The 15,825-nt window shown below is 41.8% G+C and overlaps 1 protein-coding gene across 3 annotated transcripts in view; it reads right to left on the minus strand.

Moving 5' to 3' along the window:
* SEMA6D (semaphorin 6D) overlaps positions 1-15,825 on the minus strand; it is a 277,199-nt gene that overhangs the window by 153,624 nt on the left and 107,750 nt on the right. The window contains exon 2 of one of the 3 annotated variants that reach the window (XM_039491727.1): positions 14,491-14,571. The exons of the other annotated variants lie outside the window; for them this stretch is intronic. The gene's annotated coding sequence lies outside the window, so the exon portion shown is untranslated. The remainder of the gene's footprint in view (positions 1-14,490; positions 14,572-15,825) is intronic. 3 annotated transcript variants of the gene reach the window in all.

Genomic DNA, 15,825 nt, shown 5'->3' on the forward strand with positions numbered 1-15,825 from the left:
TGAGCGCCTCCTGCTCAGAGCCGCATGGTAAGGGGGCGGGGCCTGAGCACCTCCCACTCAGAGCCACATGGTAAGGGGGCGGGGCCTGAGCGCCTCCTGCTCAGAGCCGCATGATAAGAGGGCGGGGCTGCAAGCTCAGGACCCGATGGAGCCAGGCTGCTGCAGTGCTGTCCAGGGGCCAGAGCAGCTCCTGGACGCGGCATGCTGAGGCTCCAGGAGAGGGGGGAGGCGGGAGTAAGCAGCATGGTAAGCCCCTCTGAGCCAGACACCCCCCAGATCCCCCCCCAGCCCTGACCCCCAGCTCCGAGCCCAGCCTCTCTGAGCCAGACACCCCCAGATCCCCCCCCAGCCCTGACCCCCAGCTCTGAGCCCAGCCCCTCTGAGATGGGCACCCCCCGATCCTATACCCCTGCAGCCCTGACCCCCAGCTTTGAGCCCAGCCCCACTGAGCCGAACACCTCCCAACCCCATCTCCCTGCAGCCCCGACCCCCAGCTCTGAGCCCAGCCCCTCTGAGCCGAACACCTCCCAACCCCATCTCCCTGCAGCCCCGACCCCCAGCTCTGAGCCCAGCCCCTCTGAGCCGAACACCTCCCAACCCCATCTCCCTGCAGCCCCGACCCCCAGCTCTGAGCCCAGCCCCTTTGAGCTGGGCACCCCCCCACCCCATCTCCCTGCAGCTCTGACCTCCAGCTCTAAGCACAGCCCCTCTGAGCCAAACACCTCCCGATCCCATCTCCCTGCAGCGCTGACCTCCAGCTCTAAGCACGGCCCCTCTGAGCCGGGCACCCCCTGATCCCATCCCCCCATAGCCCTGACCCCCAGCTCTGAGCCCAGCCCCTCTGAGCCGGGCACCCCCTGGCCCCTTCCCCTCACAGCTCTGAGTCCAGCCCCTGTGAACCAGGCTCTCCCCGATCCAGAGCCCAGCTCCCCACCCAGCCCTGGGCAACAGCAGCGCCATCCCCAGGCAGCAACAGCCTATTGGCACCAACCATCACCATCACCCAGCAACAGCCCATTATGTAATCGCAAAGGTATACATACCAGTAAAGCAGTTAATGTTTTTAAATCATGTATTTCGTTTACACCTCCACCCCAATATAACGCAACCCAATATAACACAAATTCGAATATAACATGGTAAAGCAGTGCTCCGGGGGGGTGGGGCTGCGCACTCCAGCGGATCAAAGCGAGTTCAGTATAATGCAGTTTCACCTATAACGTGGTAAGACTTTTTGGCTCCCGAGGACAGTGTTATATCGAGGTAGAGGTGTATTTTCAAATTATTAAAAATTAAATTTTTGAATGTATTTCACTGGTTATTTTTTACATTTTCAAATACATAATACTATAGTATTGCAACTTTTTTTATGGAAGGGGCCCCCAAAATTGCTTTGCCCCAGGCCCCCTGAATCCTCTGGGCAGCCCTGCTCATCACAGGCAAAGGGGTTTGGACCTGCTGCCTCTGGCTACCCGTGGGCTGCCCCTGCAACCCAGTATCTAATAGGTCTTACCAGGCCTGCAGCCCGGGGATTTCCTAGCCGGAGCTGCCCAGCTCCCTTGGCCTTTCCCCGGCCCTGCTCCACTCCAGATACCTGGTTAGGTCCCTGCAGCCAGGTCCCTCTCCCTTTACAGCTAGAGAGAGACTGCCTGGGCTTCTGGCTCACAGCCTCTTATAGGGGCCAGCTGGGCCTGATTGGGGAAAGTTGGCTCAGCTGTGGCCATGCCCCAATCAGCCCAGGCTCCTTGCCCCAGCCACAGCCCTCTCCTGAGCTGTTTTAAGCCCTTCAGGGCAGGAGCGGGGTAACCACCCTGCTACACACACCCATAGGGGGCAGAAGCCACCAGGGTCGGAGACCTCCTGGACTACGACCGGGGAGACTGGCTGGATCCCCTGACGCTCACTCGGCGGATGGGGCTCTCCAGACCTTGTACTCCCCGGCTCGTACTACAAGAGGTGAAGGCCGCTTTGCCGCCTGCTGCTCGGGCTTACCTCGACCGGGTCCTGCGTGAGGGCACGCCCCGCCCACCCCCTACCCCGAGCCCTCCGGACCTCTTCATCGGGCCCCTGCCCCGTGGACCCGACCGGCCCCCCCGCCCCTTCACCGCCAGCCGGCTGCACGATCTGCAGCCGGTCCATTTCCAAACCGCGCCAAGGAAGCAGCTCTACGCGCTCGTGCTCCACACCCTTTACTTCCTCACCCTCGTGTCCCGCCCTGACACCAAGTGGCGGGACCTCCTGCCACCTCTGGAGGGTGAGGAGCCCCGATGGGCCAGCCTGTACTCCACCCTGATCCCGAGGCCCGTCAGGGACATCAGTTGGCAGCTCCTCCACGGGGCTGTGAGCACGGGCGTGTACTTGACGCGGTTTACCCCTATCCCAGACACCTGCCCCTTCTGCGGCGTGAGGGAGACCCTGGCGCACATTTACGTTGAGTGCGCCAGGCTGCAGCCCCTATACCGGCTCCTCACCAATCTCCTATTGCGTTTCTGGCTGCACTTTTCCCCCCACCTGCTTCTCCATGCACTCCCTATCCGTGGCCCCACGAAGTCGCGGGACCTCCTGGTCAACCTCCTCCTCGCCCTGGCAAAAATGGCCATCTATGTGACCAGGGAGAGGCGGTTGGCCAATGGGGACTCCTGCGACTGTGGGGCTTGTTTCCGATCCTTAGTCTGTTCACGTCTCCGGGCGGAGTTCCTCTGGGCGGCGTCCGCTGGCTCCCTTGATGCCTTCGAGGAGCTGTGGGCGCTGTCCGGGGTTCTCTGCTCGGTGTCCCCGTCAGGCTCCCTTCTTATGACCCTTTGACCACACTCCTGTCCCTGTTCTTTTATTAGTTGTCCCCCGCAATTAGTGGGTTTCTGAGGCCCTGTGGAACCTCCCCTTAGGCTGCGGGGGGGGGGGGGGGGGTTCCGTTAGCATGGGGCGGGCTTCGCCCGCCCTGTTTCCTGGAAACCCAATAGATACACACACCCATAGGGCACATAGAAGTTACTATACTAATTTCTATTCAAATCTACACCTCCGTGAGATCCGACTAAACCTTCGGTTCTGAATTTTGCTGTGACATTGAGTTAAACAGAGTTACTCTGGATTTACACTGGAGTAAGCAAGAGCACAATATTGCACATGGAGGTCACAAAGTGTTTAAGCCTAAGCAGAATTTGGCATGTTTTATATGCACCCTTCTCTCCGTGCTAAAGTATATCTACCCTGTATGCCCCCAGTCACCTAGTAAAACACAATTCTGCAGATTCATCCACACGCTGCAAACACACAGGGCACAATTCTTCCCTCAGATATACTACTAATGCAGTTCACAACACAGTCAATGGTCATTGCACAAGCAATGCTGAGGACAGCATAGAAGCCCACAGATTCCATATCCAATCACATCCTATGCAGCTATGCAACCTGGGTGACCATTCCTGCTCAGTTATAACTGCACAAAGATTAATCCATTCATATGCTTTTTCAGTCAGTGGACATCATGTAAAAAGTACACACAGATTTGTCCATTCCTACATACAGCCACCACTTTTTGAAATTGTTCCTATTTTTTAAATAAAGGAAATTCTGTGCAAAAATGATACTAGTGAAGTGTTAGTGTTGTACTGTTAGTGTTGTACAGTTAAATTAAGAAATAGAAGAGTCAGGAAGTGCAATTAAAGGCCAATGTTCAACCTTAACTATTGGCAGTATGTATTACAAGTCAGTGCCATACATTTATGTTGATGTAAAACTGGAATAACTCTATAGACATCAATGGCATTTCTTTGGATTTACACTGGTATGTATAATTGAGAGCAGAATCTGGTTCAGAGTCTTTAATTACTGGATTAGATAATGCTTCTTGAATAATACATATTTTCTGCATTAGATACATATATCCTTCAGTCACTCCAGACATGGAATTTCTACTGTTGTTATTTAGTCCCTATATTCAAATGTGTAATAGTCACACTATTTTCATACTGATAGGATATACTTTTGGTTATACTTGTTAACCCTCTTGGGGTTTAGAGAGCATGGCTCCTTTAAAACCTGATGGTACCAGGAAGAGGAAGCGTTAGTTGTTCGAGGGGAGTGGAGAGAGGGACAGCAACAGGGTGTGAATGTCTGTAGCTCCAGACAAGAGGGCTATAGCGAGCAGGCCCTCATGTAGTGAAGCAGCTGAGAATGAGTCTGAAGCCTGGCAGGGCCAACCAGAGATGCCCAGGACAGGAGTGAGGGAGAAATCACCCAGGAAGGACAAACCGGAGCTGGACCCAGTATCATGGTTGCCCAGAGCTGTATGGGACCATGTATATTGGGACTTGTGACCTTGCCTTGGGAATAAGGAGGGAGTCTGTAGCTAGCTAAGTGGGAAGGTTGTTGCTCTGTATGGGTTTGCAGAGAGCGGCAGAAGAGGGCACTGGAGGGGTTTGTTGGGGGAAATTTACTGGCACCAAAGATGACCTGGAGCACCCGAGACTCACTGCTGGACTGGAATTCTGCCCAGGACTCCTGAACCCTGAATGTAAATACACTCCTTGGCATCTGCCATTTCTTATTGTGGTACCACTGGACCTGTGGATGTAACCCTGTTTTACCACTTCTCCTGTCTTCCCCCCTGTTGTTTTTCTCCATTCATTCCTCTGTAAATAAATATTTCCCTTTCCTATATTAATTGTACTATTCTAGTGTGTTTTCTCTGGGGGGGTTGGAAGAGGTGCCCCTGAGGTGGAAGGGAGTTTTCCAGCTGAGTTTCTGCCCATGCCTTTTCTTGGCTGGTGCTCCAGCTGAGTGAACTCCATCTTGGCCACCAGGGAGCTAGTTACACTCGTAAGTGATAGAAGATTCTTTTTCAGATATTATATATTCTCTTCCCCATAAAAGGTCACTTTGTATATTTAAGAATCTCTCTTGGTCTTGCACATATACACTGCTACACTCTCTCCCCCCGCCATCTAGAATAGGATAGGACTAGGATAAGCTTATGGTATTAATTTTGAAACTGCTTCTTACAGGAGTCCTTTTATGCTGTTTTATTAACAGTTTATATTTTCCATTTCTGTTTTGTTTTTACCAAAACTCCTCTCTTACATAGCTATTTAATTTCTTTTTTTCATGTAGGTTGAAAATTTTATTAATAAAAACTTTAAGTATTATTTTCACACAGGATGGGATATTTGACTCTTGAATTATGTTAAAACCTTGTATTTTACACTTGCCTTTAGATAACTATGTTATCTAGCTATATAGCTATGTTATATAGCTCCTGTACTTGTTACACACTATTAAAATGAAATGTAATTTTGCTTTTCATCTGAAATTGAATTTTTCTCATAAGCTTTCAGATAAATTCTTTTTTATATATCTAAGAGCTAAGTATCTAGTTGTACTACTGGATATTTACATTAACAGATCACAGAACTACACTATAGTTTTCTGAATATTTTGCATTGTTATATAAATATGAATCCTCATGCTAACCTGTTAGTCTTCTTCTAGTGTTTACATTTAAGCTTGTTCTCAAGTCCCACTGAAGTCAATGCTCAACATTAAGCATGTGCTTTAAGAGCTTTTCTGATTTGAGGCCTTATTCCATATAGTTCATCTCTAGCACATGATGATAGTCTGTTTTCCTGTCTACTTATTAATATAAACACGGTGTGTCTTCTACTTACACTATATATGTGATAAGAACATTGTATTACTCCTGCATCCATACACATTTTAGTAACATGTCATATAGCATATGTAACACTGTACGTGGAAATGAATTAATCATAATTTTGATCATGTTATTTGGGAAATATTGTGCGTTGTGTAACTATAATACATACTTTAGTGCTGCATTTCCCAAAACGTGGGTCGCAATCCCCAAGGGTGGTCATGAAAGAGTACTACTGGGGTTGTGAGGCATTGAGCCAGCAGTAAGGAGGGGTAAGGAGCAGGATAGGGGAGGCAAGGGTTCTGGAGGGAGCATGGTCAGCACCCAGGTCCCGCTCTGCTTTCCTGGTCCTCCTGCTGGAACCTGCTGCTGCTTCCTTTGTTGCTGCCGGAAGCCTCAAGACAGCAGTAAGGAGTTGGGGGTGGACGGGGAGGGCTGGGGAAAGCAGAGGGTAAGGGCACCATGTAGATAGGGCAGGAGAAGTCAGGAAGGCTGCTCATGGTCTCATCCCAGGGCGGCGAGTAGAGATGCATGCAGCTAGCTGCCGTTGCTGGGGCAGGGGTGCCCAGTCCATGCCCTTCTGCCCGCTCTGAGCTGCAATGGCAACTCCCTCCTGGGAGGAAGGGAGGGAGGGGGGTGATGGGAGCAGGGCTGGGATGGGGGGAGGGGGTTGAGGTGGGGAGCAGGGCTGAAACAATTGCTGTCACAAGAAATACCTGAATTGGGGGTCATGTTAACCTAGATGAGCCCAAAGGGGGTTGTGGGCTGAAAAAGTTTGGGAACCACTGCTTTAGTGCATACACACATAAAAACGCTAACATTAAACATGACTTTAACTCTATATATTTTTTGACTTGTGCTTAACTGTGCAGTCTTAATATTGAATTAACATAGTTTTTGCACAGAATATTCATTAAAAGATGTGGGAATAAATGGGTTTCTTCTTCATAAGAAAAAAATAGACTCCACTATCAGAAGATAACTTATTACATGAAGTCATAATCCTCTATTGAGACATCATACAATTACGTTGGTAACATTAGCATGCAATATTTATTATAAATAAAAGGGCCTATTGAGGCTTTCAACTCATTACAAGGAGGTCTGGGTGGATGACTTCATTGTACGAACACAGAGGAGTTATGAAGGGGATAAAAGATTTATTTATACACAAATTTGTTCTCATTAGGAATTCTCTGCAACAACGTAACAGATACACTTGAAGGGCCATTACTCTTCTTTTTAACTATTTGCTATTTACATTTCGACTGGCTATGAACATTTACTAGGAAAGAAAAACCCAGTGAAGAATAAAAAATAGTAATATAATAATAAGTTTGTTAACTACTGTACTGCAGTATACATCACTAGTACTAGCGAATTTGCAGGTATTTTTCAAGACTCAGAAGTATCCTATTTTTATTAGAGCATTCAATTGTGAGTGTTCCAGTGATCCATTAAGGTATGCCTTAGTGAGCCGTAAAGCCACAGACAGAGTGTCTTCTACACCATTTGTATATTAATGAAACACTGAGACACACCTTAAGATTTCTTAATGCTATATCATACATTTCATTTTCTCCCAGATAGGATTTTTGATATTTTAGCCAACATATCCTTTCACTACAAAAATTAATTTACAATTCAAACCCAACTGGAATGTGTAAAAGCCACCAAGAGCAATCTCTTGTGTTCCAGTCTCAGATCTCTCACTGTCATCTCACTATCATCCCAAGCTCTATAAGAACACCCGCTCTCCCACCTCTGTTCTCCATCAGAGCTGACAACATCCCCCTCCTTTCTGAGACCAGATCCCATAATCATGGGGTCATATTTGACTCCTCCTCCTGCTGAAAAGCCAAGTAGAGAGGCAGAATAAATAACCAACAAAAATGATAAACAACAAGAACTAAACCACGTTTATAAGTACGTGTCTAACTGAGTAACAATGGCATCTTATTTTGTCATTCTTGTCCTTTTCCCCTTTCCCCTGGCTTGTCCATTAGGATCCTAACCAGTTTTGTCATATTAAATTTACCTTCTATGCTCTTTGAGACAGATTGTTTCTTCACTAGTTTACTGAGGTTCCTAACATATTTCTTGGCATTTCAGTTAGAAAGAAAGAAAGAAAGAAAGAAAGAAAGAAAGAAAGAAAGAAAGAAAAAGAAATTATCGCACTACAAGATTAATAAAATATATGTATTCTGGAAAATATGGCTGAGTACACTTATATTCTCCAAGCACTCTCTTAAGGTCTCCCATATCTCATCCCACAGTTCTGTAATGACCTAACAGGTCCACCATTACTATATAGCCAGTTACTGTACAGACTGTAAACTTTTGATATAGCAGGATGCACTTCAGAGTATTTGCATGAAGGCTGTGCAAAGCTTCTCATTGTGTTTATGTAAGTTGATTGCTAGAGAAATCTTACTCATGTTTTGAAACAAAACAAAAAAAATCTTATCACTTGAAAATCTTTTCCATTAAAAAAAGGTTTCAGTGGAAAATTTCCAACTAGCTTGTGTTGGAATTGACCATGCTGGACCTTTCAAAATTAACAATTTATAGGTAAGTGACATAAGAAATTTCCATTTCCTATGGTTGTTAATATATTTTTTAAACTGACACACAATAATGTCTCCCATTTAAAAGTAAAAATACTTAGTATGCTATTTTTAGTTAAGGATGGGAATAATTTAGATTGATGAGTTTCTAGAACTGCATCACATGGCAGAAAATACCTACATTGTATTAATTTATTATGATAGAAACAGTGTGGAATGAGCATGGATCATCAAGAGTAATAAAACAAAGCAGTTTTGAGGAAGTTCTAACTCAAGAAATCCAAAAGTTTCCCTTTGGTAGATTTTACTTGGAAATGAATTACATTTATGAAGCAAGCTGAAAAGAATGAGCTTTGTAATTTATATGAAAACTTAAAAAAACCTTCATTAGCAGTCATACTCTTATGGAAATAAAAATTGTAGATTTTCACTCCATTCTTTTAGGACTCGGTTTATGAACTCTGGCATGGCAAGTGACAGAAAATCATTCTGAAGTGTTTCCAAGTTATCATTTTAAAATTCTCTATTTCAACTGGCTCGTGCTAACGATGCACAATAAAAAACGGGTTTTTAGAAGCTTCTGTTGCCTACAACCACCCCTTTCAATCCTGCTATTAACTCTTTACCTCCCCAAGAGTCCAATCCAGCTCCCATTGACTTCAGCGAGAGCTGGATCAATACAGTTGTTAACTTCAACTACTGGGCAAATATTGAAAAGTTAGATAATTCAATGGGGCTTCCAATTTATTTTCCTCTGAATCTGCATTACGTCAGGTATAAAAATAGCCTACTTTTGTTTCCATAATGGGTTTTTCAATGCAATCTAGGTGGGTTGGGAGATTCACAATCTGACAAAACAAATATTTCATTTTGCAGAGAGAATATATAAGTTTTCCCATCTATCACAAAAAAGTCTCAGAAAGCTATTCAGAACCCAGTGCACGTTTCTTCCTCTTCACAACTCATTTTCCCTTTTTTTGTGACAACCTAGGCAATAATTCACAGCTCACTGGGTCTCCTAAATAACCCCCTTTATATTTACATGGTAGGCATTCCCCCATTACCCAGCAGGATTCAGCTGTACTGGCAGGCAGTCATTAGGCATTCTTAAGGCTTTGGAGGTTTAACATATCCTCCTCTAGTTAGTATCTTTTAAAAAACCCTTGTATGGGTACCTTCTCTACAAATAAATAATGAATCTTGACAATTTCACAAAAAAACATAACTGTCATTTTGTAATTTTGAAGTGTTTCCTCCTTTGGGTCTCATCCAGACTCCCACATCAAGTCTTTAAAACTCAGAAGCATTTCATCAGTCTGATGATTGTTATGTTTCTTCTTTTTTTGTTGGAAATTAAATGAGCTACTTGAGTGACTTTGCTGAAACTTTTATAAGTGTCCACTTGCTCGCCTTATGTATGGCAGTTAATTTAATCCAGCATTGTTCAGAAGTCTGGGAAAGAACAACACTTTCTCTATTGCCATACTAAAAAAGCTTGTTAGAAGCCAAAAATAAACTGGAATAAAGAAAAAGAAAAAAATGATTGTGAGAAAGAGGTTTTGTCTAATATTGCATATAGTTGCCACTAGATAGGTGTGACCTAGTGGTCTGAGCAGAACACCAGCCAGGATTCCTGGGTCAGAAGCTCATACTGGCTCAGAAGCTGATTTTCTGTGGCTTAGAGAAAGTTGCTTAAGACCCTACCTTGTAGCCTTCATTCATATCAGTCAATTTGAGATTACTCAAAGTAGAGGCTGCAGGATCTAATAATTTCTCTGCCTTACTTCCCTGCATGTGCACTGTGGGAATAAGACTATCTCACAGAATTAAATAGTAAGTGCAAAGTATTATTACGGAGGGTTTAGAAGAATAAAAACATAGGACCAGATTCTCACCCAAAACACTACCATTACTAAAGTTTTACACTGTTGTAAGTCCTGATTTCAATGAAGAAATGCCAGCATAAAGCTGGAGTAATGTCATAGTGAATCTGTTCCAGAGTGTGATTAGTATTGAGAACCTTAAATTCTGGGCAAAATCCATAAACTGATCTATTTACTGCACTGATGAATATTTCAGACTAACACATCAAGACAAATTATAATAGCATAAAAAACCTAAGAAATTTGATTTTCACTTGAGAAAAAAGGTTCAGTTATCTTTTTGGTTTGCAGTTGCCTTTTTCTCTTTATAATAGTCTAAAGGTTTAATTGTGGTATATGATTCTTTGATGAGGACCAAGGGCTTCATTATACCAGATCCCACATGTAATATTGAGTATTATATTAGATATGCTTTGACTAAAGAAGCATAGAGGCAGAACCAGAATAATTATAGTTTTCCAAGTAATTCTTGTAATAAGACAGGCAATTTGCCAGCAATTTTTGTGGTCAAGAAGTCATGACAGAATGGGATAAGGGAAATGATGTTAATTAATTCTCAATGTCAATGCTAACTATTACCAAAGTTAGCAAGAACATTTTGAAACATATAAAAATCAAGACATTCATGGAAGTGAGTTTACCACGTTACAAAGTAACAAGAAACATCACCATTGCACACAGAAACAAATACTTTTATCCCACAGTATTTGACTGAAAGGAAGGTTGCTAATTGAAAGTGAATTGCATAGACTCTTTTTCATTCTATTAAAGAGCTATTCCTCTTTATTTTATTATATTTTTGTTATAGTATTTTTTTAGTTTCCAAGGTGTTAACTTGCACTGTTAAAGTTTCTTTAGGGGGTAATCTCACAGTTTCAATTGAGATACTTTGATAACAATGTTTCTTTTAAACTTATTATTTGTGTAAAGTTCAAGCTAATAAAAGTAAGTTACCCTATTAAAAGAAATCCTGGAAGCAGAACAGCATTTTAGGATGCTAATTGCTCATGTTACTAGCCATCCATGAAGCATATGCTGAAAACACTCTAAAGGGTTTAGTAATGCTTCTCTAAGTCATAAATCTTTTACAGGTACAATTATGTGAGAACAGCAATAGGAAAGGCACATTAAACATCTGGAGTCAGATGAGTTTACTGAAGTAAAATTACAAAATTAAATTTAGATGAACTTAATTAAAAAGAGGATCCAATTTAATATGGACATTCATCACATTCTCATTGAAATCCTTTCTTGCCTCAAGAATATAATAAAGTTTGAATACAAAAGCTGTATAAAGGCTGAAATGAAGTGTGAAAGGATGATCAAATAAAGAAATTCAATAACAAGGAAATCTCTCACCCCCTTTACATACATACATGCATACAGACAGACAGACAGACAGACACACTTACTTTAATAGCACAGATTATCTTTTTTTTTAATTAGTAATAAGGGAATTAAACTGGTAACTGTAGATGTTCTAAAGGTCACTATTCTTATAGCTCCTGCTATACATGGTACATATATTGAAAATGTAAGCATGGAAGTTTTATATGTAGTTTTAGCATGTACACAAAGGTATATTGAATTTTATCTAATAGCAATGGGAGTTGCACAAGCAAATCTGAGGGCAGATTTGGCCCAGAGACTCATTCTCTAACTTTACCTAATAGCAATTACATCTTGAAGTGTTTAAAATGTTGTTTTCTTGTCCTTAAGTAGTACTTGGCTTACTTCCATTTCAGTCAATGGGAGTATTACCACAGGACTGGGCCTTACATGCCCTGTGATGGATTTTCATTTGCTTTAATTCAGAAATAACAAATGAGGCTCCTTTGCTTTCTTTTACTGAATCATTAGAGCTCTCTTTTTCCATGGGTAAAAGGTCTTGTCATTCAGCACCACCTGGCCTTTGGTTCTCACAGGTTCTCCACCTCTCAGCAGCAGCACTGACTTGCAGGTCCCCAGGTTACAGTACATCAAGAAATCAAAGAGTGATACAGAACAGTTAGAAAGCTTCTAAAATTGTTACTAGGATCATGATGTTTGCCTACACAATAGCCTTTACAATTTGCTGTTCAGCACTTAATTAGATTTTTCATGGCCACTTGATGAGGCAAGGCACTATTAAAACTGTATCTTTTTGTTTCTAATAAAGAAGTATACTGGTCGCCTGGGCCCTGATGTAGATATTGTTTTTCTCTAGGGACACTCAACATGTTCCAGTTTTACAAAGTCACTCAACAATAATGAAATTTCATCTGCAGTGAGGCTTCATAATATAAAATGATATCATGTTTACTTTATTATATAGAAACCTGTATGTGATGGATGGGAATGTGGCAGACATGGCTGTTGTAGGATACCTCTTCTTAATAATCGGTAGTTATGATTAAGCTGCAAGATTAATGACAGGAAACTGTGACAAGGAAATGCTGAAAAACAGTTGCAAATCCAAACTAGAAGTCATTTGGGCTATATTCTGTCATTTCTTGGAATGCGCAATAATGTTAAGTATGAAAAGTTTGGTTGTGTTTCCCCCTTAGTGCTAACTTTGTATATAGTCTGATTCAAAATGACTTCACTGGTTGGAAGAGCAAATTCAGGTGCATGACTTCATTGGGCTGTATCCTGCACAACACAGGTGTTATGTGCTGCACATAAAAACATCAAGTAAAAACTGGAGAGCAAGTCAATTATTCCCCTTCATTAAGAAGAGAGCTGCTACACAGCCACCAAGTTAATCCTGTCTAGTAGCAGGAGTCAGGCCAAATTGGGAAGTACTTTGCCAAGTGTCTTATTTGCATATTAAGGATTATGGGCATCCATTTGCCGTCCACCCAGCCCCCCCTTTCTTCACATCTGCTCTTGAGAGTAAAGCAGCAAACATGCTGAAGACTAATTTTGCCTCCTTGTGGAGCACTGAGACCTTGCATGGTCATCTAGACTGCTCAAATTTGCACCAGAGCACAATCTTGTACTCTCTGCTCCCAACAACACAAGGACCAGCAGTACCAAGGTTGTTACTCCTAGTTCCATGTATCATTGCAAATTCACACTGCTTGCCAGGGGAAAACTGGTACATTTGAGGGGGTTGAGGCGCAGCATCTCACAGAACTAGGCCCAGTACAAACAAATTTAAAAGAATTTGTTAGTGATTTTCAGTGTTAGGCTAAATGTTGCTATTTCTTGGTCTTATTTAGGTTAAGAATGATGTAAAATTTAACTAATAAAGGAAGAACAACAGCGCTACATGTTTTATATATATTTTCATTAAAATGTTATGGCATCTATACTAGTTTTATAGCTACTCCTAACCTTCTCTCTGTTGTTCTGTGTATACACACATGCCGGTAACAGATATTGGTTGCATTTGTCACGAGTACTGTAAGGTACCTGTGAACTGGTATCATAATGGGATACCTATCCCACATATTTAGAAAAAAATACATAGAACAATAAATATTGGGTCCGGTTCTGCAATCATTTTACATACAGTACATCCATTCATGAAAATGGAAATGTTAAATGCAGACTGACAGCATGATGGGACTAAACATCTCCATCCCCATCTAAATGTCATCAAGTCCAATATTATAATCTATAGACCAGGCATCCCCTACATACTCCTGCACTAAGGGTATTTGAGGAGTGGAAGGAATGTGTATGTCAGTCAGAGTGGGAGCTTGGGGGCTGCTCTAATTTATGAGACCTAGCTATGGTTATAAGAGGCAATATGACAGCTCAGAATTGCTCTGACCCCTCTCTGCTATCAGTTGAGAATTTCCCTTCACCAGGATAGGTCTTGGCTTTCACCATATAGCCAGAAAAAGTCTGCTTTTTAGTTCTCAGGAGCACAGAGGGTGTGGAACAAGAACTGAGAATATGGTTGTGTCTGGAAAGTCAGGTTATAGTTATAATGACAGCATTAGACTGGGAAGGTATTGGTAGGTCTCGTCACATTTGCTGTTTCCCCTCCAAGAGGAGAAATGTTGGAGGTCATTTTATTGCAGGTGATCACCAAGCTTGTGGAAAATGGATGCGCTCTCCAAAATGCACACCATTCCAGTTCAATAGCAATGCCTTTTGAGAGCAACTACTCTAATACAGTGGACAATGAAAATGGCCTGATTCTGCCCTGAGCATAAATAAAGACTTCCAATTTTCCTTTGTAAACTATCGATTATTATTACTATGATGAAAACTGCTCATTACTTCTGTTGTTCAGACTTTACCATCAACTGTTGTCCTATCCAGTAATAAGCTGCCTTATCGCCTTGTGATGGTCAAAGAGAAATATTAATCTTATACGAGTTTGCTTTTAGTGCACTTTAACATCTGACAGTAATATTATAATGTTATTTACTGTTTTATCTTTAGATCTTACCACTTAGAGCAAATGTGAAGATCTTTAAACTGCTGGCATCAGTGTTCCCATATAGGCTGGCATGAGCTCAGGTGGGTGATCCTGCCAAAAGTCAGAGAAAAATATTCATCGGACAGATGATTTATTTTACTCATGCTTTCTCAGCATCCACAGAAAGCGTGTTTAAATATGCCTGCTGCAGGTTTAATGATAAGACCATTAAGACAGATCTGAATGCAACATACCAACTTGTTGACTTTTTCAGGAACTGTGAACATGAATACTGATTCCCAAAGGGCATTTTCTATAGAGAAATTGTCCTTTCATGAATGCAACAAAACAATCCTACCAGGAAAGAATAACAGTGCACTGCATGGTTAGTTTTAATAAACTGTATTAGAAAGATGGTCAATGGCATGGGGCCGGGGGGAAAGAAAAGAAAAAAAAGCCAGTGGCCAATCTAAGATTAATGAAGTGTAGTATCAAACACAGTTGTTAATTCTAGATCTAAGATGCTTTGAAGTTCATGGAAATGTGCCTCCTAGTAATTCTAATATGGGATTATCTCTCTTGACATCAGAAAAATAATATTCAGAGATGGCATTTAAGAGCGGACTTGTACAAAAGCACTTTAGGAGCAAGCAAACTTGTAATTTTTACCATATGCGGAACATTTTTAATAATACTATTTAAGTTTCTACACACACACACACACACAAAGAAAACTAAAATCTCTAGCAAAAAGATATATTGAAAAATATATTTTACATAACTAATTTGTTGACTTATTCAAAATAAATTCTGTTTAGGATGCTGAATTTCTTGACAAAATGCAACAAAGAAGAAATGGACTTGACAAGAAAGAGACTGTTGTATCATCTGACCCTTGTCTATTCTCACATCAGGATAATTATTAATTTTCATAGTGGGCACCAAATTCAAGTTGTAATATACAATAATAGGCAATCAGGAAAGGACTCTGAAATATACGTCGTATATTTAAAATTAAAAAACTACAAAGCGCTATAGTTGATCTTTAGACTTGTATAGCAGAACTCCACAGTTCTTTCTTTCTCTATTGTTCAGGCTCCCTGTGAAAATATTATCATTTTTTACTTTGTAACAAGTCCTTTCGGGTGAGATTTTCCAGGGCACCTAAGAGAACTGGATGTCTAATTCTCTCAAATGTTTTTGAAAATCCCACCATTAATGCATTAGATAGTTCCTTATGTACCAAACAATTTCCCAATGCCCTTCACATTAATCTACATGCTTAAATCTTTAAATTTTCACACAGTAGTCTTTGATCAAAGGTTTATTCTGATAATTTACTGTATAGTTAATGCATTTTTTAAA

This window comes from Mauremys reevesii, linkage group 10, assembly GCF_016161935.1.
Source record: "Mauremys reevesii isolate NIE-2019 linkage group 10, ASM1616193v1, whole genome shotgun sequence".
NCBI classification, from domain to species: Eukaryota; Metazoa; Chordata; order Testudines; family Geoemydidae; genus Mauremys; species Mauremys reevesii.